Here is an 8,979-nt window from a genome sequence, read left to right on the forward strand (position 1 = left end):
CAAGACTGGAGTCAGAAGAGGACAGAAAACAAAGGCTCTTCTATTATCCTCATGGCCCAGAGGGCTTGGAAACTATGAGGATGTAGAGTCAAGTCTTCACAACAACACTTGTGTTCTGAACTCTCAGTAAATATCCAAGAACTGGACCAAACACTAGATCTTGAAACTTGCATTCATATCTGCAAGAGCCATGCATCCACCAGGTGTGCAAACAGGTTTTGTTGAAGCTGTTTGCCCAAGTCACAGGAGTTGTCCCAATTCCTGTCAGCCCTAGGTAAATGGGAAAGTGTTAATTCTTATTGTTCTTGAAGACATAACAACACAGGCTTAGAGCCATAGTAGACACTTAACAACTTAAGGATAAAACTATTTTATTTCCTATATGTGTAAATAGATGACAAGCAATCAATTACCTCATTCTTCTATCTTCCTTGCTATTTCTTTTTTCCATAGGCATTTTTTGGTTTAATTTTTTTTTTAACCTTTCTTATCTTTGCATTTAACAAATAAAAGACTGAAATAAAGCAAGACTCAAAGTCTGAGGTCAGGAGAGGATGGTAAAGAAAACAGTCAAGATTCCTTAATATTTAGGATGACCATATAATTTATCATCCAAGCCAGGAAACTTTTAAATATGAAAGGGGACATGTTTGATCACTAAGATAGGTCAACAGGAATAAACTGGGACTGTTGCAGGCAAACCAGGGGGTCTGGTCGCCCTTCTAACCCCTCATTCATACTCCCATACGAAAGGCATCCTGTGTATAAAGAAGCAACCGCCGCCTCTGCTGGGTGAAACAAACTTCAAATATAGTCCTCTCCCCTTGAGGCCAGGCCTGGCTTTCAACATCAAGCTGGAAAAGTTTTCACTCCGTGCTGCCATTCCCTATCCACACACCATGCAAAACTGGTTCCATTTTCACCTAAAAAAGCATGTAGCAACACACTAGAATGTGGATCCAGGCCAGGCCCACAGCAAGCCCCAAGCCTGGAGCCCTGGGTTTCTCTTAAAGGAACCCTTCACAAGAGAAACAGCAACCTGGTGAGAGGGTCCACAGATACCAGCCACATATTTAACATGTATTTTGAATGTTAGATCCTTTCGTTGATGCCAGGGCACACGCTGAAACTGGACAGAGCCCAAAAGCCACCTCTCCTGCAAAACACATTCATTCGGAAGGCATCTGTCCTCAACCACAGGTAACAACCCTAGTTTCTTTGCCTTTTGCTGAGATTAGTGATGCAAAAGCTTTAAAAAGAGTAAGAAAATATGTTTTTCTCCCAAGTAACATTGCCCAAGTTAAACAGAGCCGATGCTTACTTTTATTCCATACTTTCTGTTCAGAGGGCTCAAATACTGCTCATGTTCTTCATGAAATTTAGTTCTGCGGCTGGTGAATATTAATTTACTGGAATATTTTCCCTCACATTCATAAAGAGGGAAGACAAATTATGCAATCTACAGCACATAAAGAATCTACAATGGAGATAGGAGCAGAAAAGCTCCAGCCGGCCTATCTCGAATGTTCAGAATGACTTTGATTTCTTCACAGCCTCCACAGTCATTCATCAAGATTCACTGCCAAAGGCTGCTCAGTGCTGCGACCCAACAATGGCAAAGCAAGCGTCTTAGGCTGTAAGTCTTACAGAAGTAGAGTACTACCCACAGCTGAGAGTCTGGGGCAAATGCTGGGACTTAGGGAACCATCTGTCATGGAGATGGTGGAAGAAACTCCTTTGAATTCACACAGATTGGACTAATGGCCTTCCAGCTAGGAGACACTATGAGTCCAACGGGCCATTTGTATACAAAGCTAGAAAGTTCTGACTGTTTCTCCCCAGAAGTGGCACGATAATCTTAAACTCAAAGACATTTTTGTTAATATAACTATTTAATTTGCTTCACAGAACCACAACTGAGGCCAAAATGTGTCAAAGAAATAATCAAAATAAATAGCTCTATGATGACTTCTTAAATGTTCAAAGAAAGGAGAAATTAACTGGTTAGGCTGCTGGATGGTAAGGTTATAACGGCTCCTCTGGGACATCAAAATTATGTCCTCCCCACCCTACCCCACCTCCCAACAGTGAAGTGGTTAAGTTCTGCAGAATACAACGACCCTTTATGCTGGGCTTCTCTTGTCTGCTAGGGATGCCATCTGTCTCCCACACTATATAAACAATCCCTGCAGGAATCTTCCGATGACCAAACAGATTAGCAAACTCCAGATTTTCACACCATTAATAATATCCCCATCCACATTAGGCCTCTTGCTTTAATAAGTCCAAAGATAAGCTTAATAACTGATCTTCTTTGTTTATAGATAACGTGAGTGTCATTTTAAAGATAACCTCCCAGAACATACAGCCATCTGTCGGGAAGAGAGAAAGAGGGAAATAAAAAAGCTCTCTCTAGGCAACAGAAGAAATGAGCCCTTGAGGGAATAGGAGAAATAGTAAAATGAAAATCATACTCCTAAGACAAACGAATACATGAAATTTCACCAGATCTAATAGGGGACTCTACCAATTATGTTAAAATCTTTTTCTTCTAAATGACAAACTATAGAAAACTATTCACGAATAGACAAGTTGCACACTTTGACACAGGTATATGTGTAAGAATTCGGAGTTTGCTTGACTCTGGGACAGTGAAAGCAGAAATCGCAGCAGGAAGGCTGAAGGCCCCCGGAAGTTTGCCTACCGTCCACCTCTAGCTGTGATGATCGCTAATGCTTTCCTTCTCGAAGTTGAATATGCATCGATCCCTTGTAACTCTAACTGTGAGCTCTCGGTATGTCTCCGAAGACTTCCAACTCCAAGAGAAAGAAATGTGCCCGTAAAGATGTTCCCAAAATTACTCGTAAAAATCAAAGAAAAGCACTTGAGCACTGCTAACAGAGAAGACAAGGCATGGAAGAGGCAGGTCTCTGCAGCCGCACGTCCTCGGGACCGTCTACGTCTAAAGCCGCAGCCCCGGTCTCCTCCAGGCCCCAGGCCCCGGCCGCGGAGGTTCCCGACACAGCCCTGACCAAGAGCAAACGCCGCCGCCTCTCCCTCAAGTGATGCTCAAATGGACCCAAACGCCTCAGCTCCCCGGGAGACCCGAAGCACGAAACACCTCCCGGTGCCGCTCGCCCGCCTTTCAGGGCAGCGGAAGCCGAAATGTCAAATGAATGGCCGCGCCGGCGCGCGGGCGAGGAAAACAAAGCCCCCTCCCGCCGGCCGGGACCTGCGGCGCGAGGGCCGCGCACTCACCTGGCGCGCTGCGGCGGGGCCCGGGCCGCGGGCGGGAGGGCGCCCGCAGTCGCCCGGCCCCGCGGCCCCGCGCCCTCCGGCCGCTCGGCGCGCGCCGCGGGGAGAGCAGGCGGCCGGGGGCGCCGCCGCGCGTCGCGTGCAGCTCCCGGCTGCGGCGGCCGCTGCCGCGGGGCCAGCGACCCTGTGCCGCGCTCCGCGAGGCAGTGACGAGAGAGACGCGGCGCGGGGCAGAGGCGCCGGCGCGCCCTCAGCGGCTCTGCCCGCCGCCCTCCGCGGCGCGCTGGCTCTCGGCTCGCCTTTGTGCTGGCACCGGCCGTGGCTGCCGGCGCCGCTCCGAGCTCCCCGGGCGGCCCCGCGCCGCCGCCTACGCCGCGCCCCCCGCGCGCCCCGCCGATTGTGTCGAGTCAGCAGCGGCGGCGGCGGGGACGCGCGAAGCCATGGCCCCCCCCGCGCTCGGAGGGCGCCGGGGTCCGGGCGTCGCGGGGAGGTCCCCGCTCCCCGCCGCTCGCTCCCCAGCCGTCGCCCGCGAGCAGCTGCCTGCGGGGCCACCTCGCGCCGCCCCCCGCCGGCCCGCCCGGCCTCCCTCCCGCCGCCCCCTCTCTCCGGCCCGGCCGCCCGCCCCGGCGCCGCGCCCCGCCCGCAGGGGGCGAAGGCTTCGGCCCGCTCACCTCCGGCGGTAGCCGCCGGGGCGGCATCCGCCCGCGCCTCCCTGCGGGGCGCCGGGCTGGGGGCGTCCTGCACGTCGGGGACAGGGGAAGGGAGGCGGGGGTGAGGGGCACGGAGGGACAGCCAGACCTTGGCCAGCTGGACCTGCCTGAGGAAGGTGCGGGAGCGCGGGCGGGGCAGCTGGGCGGAGGACGAATGCCGAGGCTGCGGCGGAGCCGAACTGCTCCCCTTCTCCGACGCCGAAGGACATGAGGGTTCTGCGAGGCGCCGCGGAGGAAGGAGGAGACCCTCTGCGGTCATGCAGGCAGGACTCTTCCTAAATCCCACCGGAAAGCTGAATGGAGGAGTGTCATGCCTCGGTTTCCCCAGCTGCAAGGGCAAGACGGTAATACTCATGTCACCTACACGGGGTGTGGTCACGACTAAAAATGGATTATTGAAAGCGCTCCGAGCTACTCTGCCTAAAGAGGGCAGTAAAATTGAAAATTACTGTATTAATACTTTCAGCTCTCTGTTTACTTCTTCTGTAGCATCTTCATTGACTCAGTCCCACTTAGGGGAAAGAGTAAAAACGCTGAAATGTAGGGATATTGCCCCCTTTGCATGGTATTCATCCAGATATGGGAAAGATTTACTCGATTTTACAGTTATAGCTGTACAGAGGAAGTCCCAAACATTTCTCCCTCCACCCCCCACAAAATAAGAGATATCCGTATTTGGAGATTTCTGAGTATGTGCTGTCAGTACTATCCATCTCCCTCTTTTCTGGTAACAGCGATTCATTTTTCCTCTGGGAACTACCCCTCCCCCTCGCCCACAAGTCCTTGTAGTTCCAGAATACTGACACCTCCACCCTCACTCCGCAGAGCTGGCCAGTCATCGTGTTCCAGACCACAGTGATTGGTTCTGGGATGGGCATACTGGTCCAGGAGCTCAATCTGGGGCTTTTGGTGAATCAGTTCAAAGAAGCCCTTTAAACCTGGATAACTAATCCGGAAGGATATAAACCAGTGATCACAAGTACCACCAGTGCATGTGAATGAAGCCAACTTCAAGTAGCCTCAGGAGGCAAATATGTCTGAAGTGAACTCTATGCCTGAAGCCGATAAATCCCCCTCCTCTTTATTTCCTTAGGTCAGTTTCAGTTGTGTTCTGTCACATGTCACAAAAAGCCCTGACTCATTATTCCCCTGGATCTATCCATCCCAGGCATCATTGCTCTGCTACTCCACAGAATCGAGCCACACACACACAGCAAAAAAAAGTTCTGTTCTCCTTCCTACTGGAAGAACAGGGATCCCAAGAGATCTCATGTGATGTTCTCTATCTACAACTTGCTCTAGACCCAGCAATCCCACACCTGAGACCCTTAAGCCCTTGTATTGATTAACTGTTATGTTACAATCTAGCTTTAAACAAAAAAGCATAAAAATAGAGCTAAAATGGATCATTAGTGCTGCCCTTAGGTTTAAAAAAAAAGTAAAACTGGCCCCTCCCCTTGGTGTAGTGGTTAAGTTTACGCACTCCGCCTGGGTAGCCTGGGGTTCGCTGGTTTGGATCCCAGGATGTGGACCTATGCACTGCTCATCAAGCCATGCTGTGGTGGCATCCCACATATGAAGTAGAGGAAGATGAGCACAGATGTCAGCTCAGAGACAATCTTCCTCAAGCAAAAAGAGGAAGATTGGCAACAGATGTTAACTCAGAAACACTCTTCCTCACACACACACACAAAAACGTTTTTCTCTCACCTTGAAGGCAGCCCCATCCAGCTCTAAAACTTTCTATACACCAAGCATTAAACCTGAGGCTATGGTGTCAAATAATATTAATAGCAAAGTCATCCTAAAATCTCAGACTTGCAAATGTGTGTAAAGATTTGGTTCTTTTATACCACACTCCCCCTCCGCCTTAACCACCACTACCCAGTTTGGGTCTCCCCTCCACAGGATCCCTGACTGGTTCTCACCTAGCCTTTTCTTAAACCTTTCCCGTAAAGAAAACTCAGGATTTCACAAGCTGGTCAATTCTACGTTGAAACTGGCCTAACATTAGAGTGATTTCTTATATTGAGTCAAGAGACTTCTTTCATCTCACAGGACTCCAAGTACTAAAGACAGACTTGTCGACCTCTTGAATTGTCTCTTCCGAGATCTTTGCATGGCCCTTAATTGCTTATCATATGACGGAGTGTCTTGACCCTTCACCATCCTACGTTACCTCCTTCCTATGAATGTGCTCAAGTTTGTCAACACTTCTCCTGAAGTGTAGTGTCCGAAGCTAAACCCAAAGGCAGATTCCAAGAAACTTAAACTTCAGGCCCCTTCCAGCTCCACAGGAGGGGTCCTGGAAGTGTGTTCTAGGTGGTCTTATGTTTCCGTAAAAGTTTCAAAAGCACAATATTTTAATATTTTACTTTTCGCTGTAACATCTCTTTTCACTCTTTTCATGGGCATTTTGGGGATCTGGCTAAGGGAAAGTTGAGTTGGTTAAGTGGAACAAACTTATGTGGTTCATGGGCATTATAGCCCATTGTAACAGTGACATCTATTCTGACTACTCCAAGGCCTACCGTCAATTGGGCTACTTGGTGCCATGACATGAGGGTGGAAGGCCAGAGAATATCAGCAAACGATGCACACTTCAGGACCCCAGCATGGAAGTATAAAGGGAGTGAGGTAGACAATGTGGTGAAATGAATAGACCCGGAACTAGCATGTGCAAAATGCTCCCACATCTTATTCTTTATATGTAAGAGAAATTTGCTGGAGATTTTCCCAAATCTGACAACAGACTTAAAAATGTATGTAACTTTCCCGATTATGAATTGTGGACTGGAAAGAAACTCTTCTAAACTATCAACAAGAAAAACAAATTTCAATCAACTATGGCAGTGGAAAGCATGCTACTGAAATATCTATTAACTGTATAGAACAATATGTGACAAAATCATTTTCAGATGAAGAAGAAAGCAAAGAGTACGCAGCCAAAATATGTAGGAAAAAGTATGTAAAGGTATATTAGACAGTTAATTAATTTTTAAAAATCATGGTATTTTTCTGCATTTGGTGATGTCTGGTACTTGTGAATTTTTTTTAATTTGTAACTTGTGATTTTTTAATTTTAAATATTATTTTTTGTACCTCCTTTTGTACTTGTGTATTCTTTTCTTAAAGAAGGCTCTGAATTGTATAATCTTCAGACTCCATAAAATGTGGATCTATCTCCTGTTGAACCTGATACTGTGAATGTGGTCTCATCAGCATAGCATTCTGGGAGTGGGAACTTCCAATTGAAGAAATGATTGATTAAGCACAAAATACTTTGAGAAGTCTATTCCTGTTGTATTTTCTCTATCAACCATCATAAGTGACTAGTTACAACTAGGAAATTTAGAGCATGACTGAAGGATATCAATTTGAATGCCAATGTATTACAACTTTTCTGTCTTTTAAAGAAAGTATATGGAACCTAATCGACTCATTATTTTCATGGTTAGTGGCTATAATTTATTTACTCTGCTATGACTCAGTGATGCCTGTAGGGGTTATGTAGGTATAAATACATTTGAATCCTCACTAAATGGCCTCAGGCTACTATAGTTTTTTGTTGTTGTTGTTCTTTAAGAGTAACTCTTTCCTTAGAGCCCCATATTTTTCCTACCTATCACCTTTTTTCTTCTTGATAATCTTTCTTATCTCATTCTAAGTTTCTGCTTACGGTCTGGTATGGAATTGATAGACTAAGTGAATATTCTCATTAGAACTTTGTCTAGAATGGCTTGTGGAGGGAGGAGGTTCAGTGAATAAAGTACGTGAGCTTTAGTGCATACATTTTATGGCATCTATGTATTTTGGTTGCTCAAATTTTCCTGTTTTCTTTCTCACCCACTACCAATGGAAGGAAGCTCTGGATTCTCCCTTTCATATAGTTAAGTAAATAGTTAATAACTACTTACTATAAGCCAGGCACTCTTCTAAGTGTTGAGCATGTGAAAGTGGAGAGAATAGACAAAAATCGCTGCCTTGTGAAGCTTATATTCTAATGGTCAAATAATAAGCAAGATGTGACAGAAAATGTTAGTGTGTACAATATCCACATGTTCCTCTATATTTTCCAGTCTCCTTTGCGTTTAGTATGGCCGGGTAACTACTTCTGGCAAATAGAATTTAAGCAGCAATGATGGGTGTCACTTCTGGCTGTGGGGGTTAAGAATCCAAAGTGACTTCTCTCATCCTCCTCACCTTCACTGGAGACCACAGAGGCCATGTGTTAAAATGGTGTCATCTCAAGATGGAAGGAGCCTGGATCCCTGAACCAGCACTTGGAGGAAAACTGACTAACTGATATAAGACTATGATGTGAACAAGAAAGAAAATGTTAAGCTACTTAGATGTGGGGGTCTTTGTTACAGCAGCCGGTAATAATGACCCTGACTACAATGGAAATTGATAGCTTGAAGTAGGGTGTTGCTATAATTAAAACCTAAAATATGTGGCATTTACTTAGGAGTTCAGTAGCAAGTAGCAAGAAAACTAATATTGGAAACTAGGAAGATGGTGAGAATAATATGCAGTGGCAAAACAGTTATTAAAATATTGCTGCAGTAACTTGTAACTTACCTTGTGCCACTGAGTCAGCAGCTCTACAGTAAGCGATTCGAAAGAATCAATTAGTGAGTGATGGAAACTGTTGGTTGCATATGGCAAAGGATCACAAGAAAGAGATGAATTCAGGAAAGAAGTAGCCAGTTTTCACAAATAAATGAAAGAAAATAAATGATAGAGAGTCTAGAAATTTCAGTCTTTTCACAGGTGGAAAGGCTGACTGCTTTTAGATCCCAAGCAGTAAAAGATGGGGTTTATAAAGGCTTTGAGAGACAAAGGCCCAGTAAAACTCTGCCGGGGGAAAAGATCAAATTCAAGGGTGTGGTCAGATAGCTTCAGGGTTACCATTAAATTGAGAGGTTTAAAGCTTATATTTAGAAAAAACATTTCAGGTATAGTTATTGGCACATGTAACTGACTGGAAGCAAAAAGATCAGAATACCTATTT

At 46.1% G+C, this 8,979-nt stretch overlaps 1 protein-coding gene across 4 annotated transcripts in view; it reads right to left on the reverse strand.

Moving 5' to 3' along the window:
• HECW2 (HECT, C2 and WW domain containing E3 ubiquitin protein ligase 2) overlaps positions 1-3,321 on the reverse strand; it is a 367,339-nt gene extending 364,018 nt beyond the window's left edge. For 2 of the 4 annotated variants that reach the window (XM_058549472.1, XM_058549477.1), the window contains exon 1: positions 3,259-3,321. The gene's annotated coding sequence lies outside the window, so the exon portion shown is untranslated. Of the gene's footprint in view, positions 1-2,704; positions 3,174-3,258 lie in introns of those variants that run through there. The other 2 variants (XM_058549475.1, XM_058549473.1) reach the window with 2 other exon arrangements.
• Between the last annotated feature and the right edge of the window lie 5,658 nt (positions 3,322-8,979).

This window comes from Diceros bicornis, chromosome 10 (assembly GCF_020826845.1).
Source record: "Diceros bicornis minor isolate mBicDic1 chromosome 10, mDicBic1.mat.cur, whole genome shotgun sequence".
Classification (NCBI taxonomy): domain Eukaryota; kingdom Metazoa; phylum Chordata; class Mammalia; order Perissodactyla; family Rhinocerotidae; genus Diceros; species Diceros bicornis.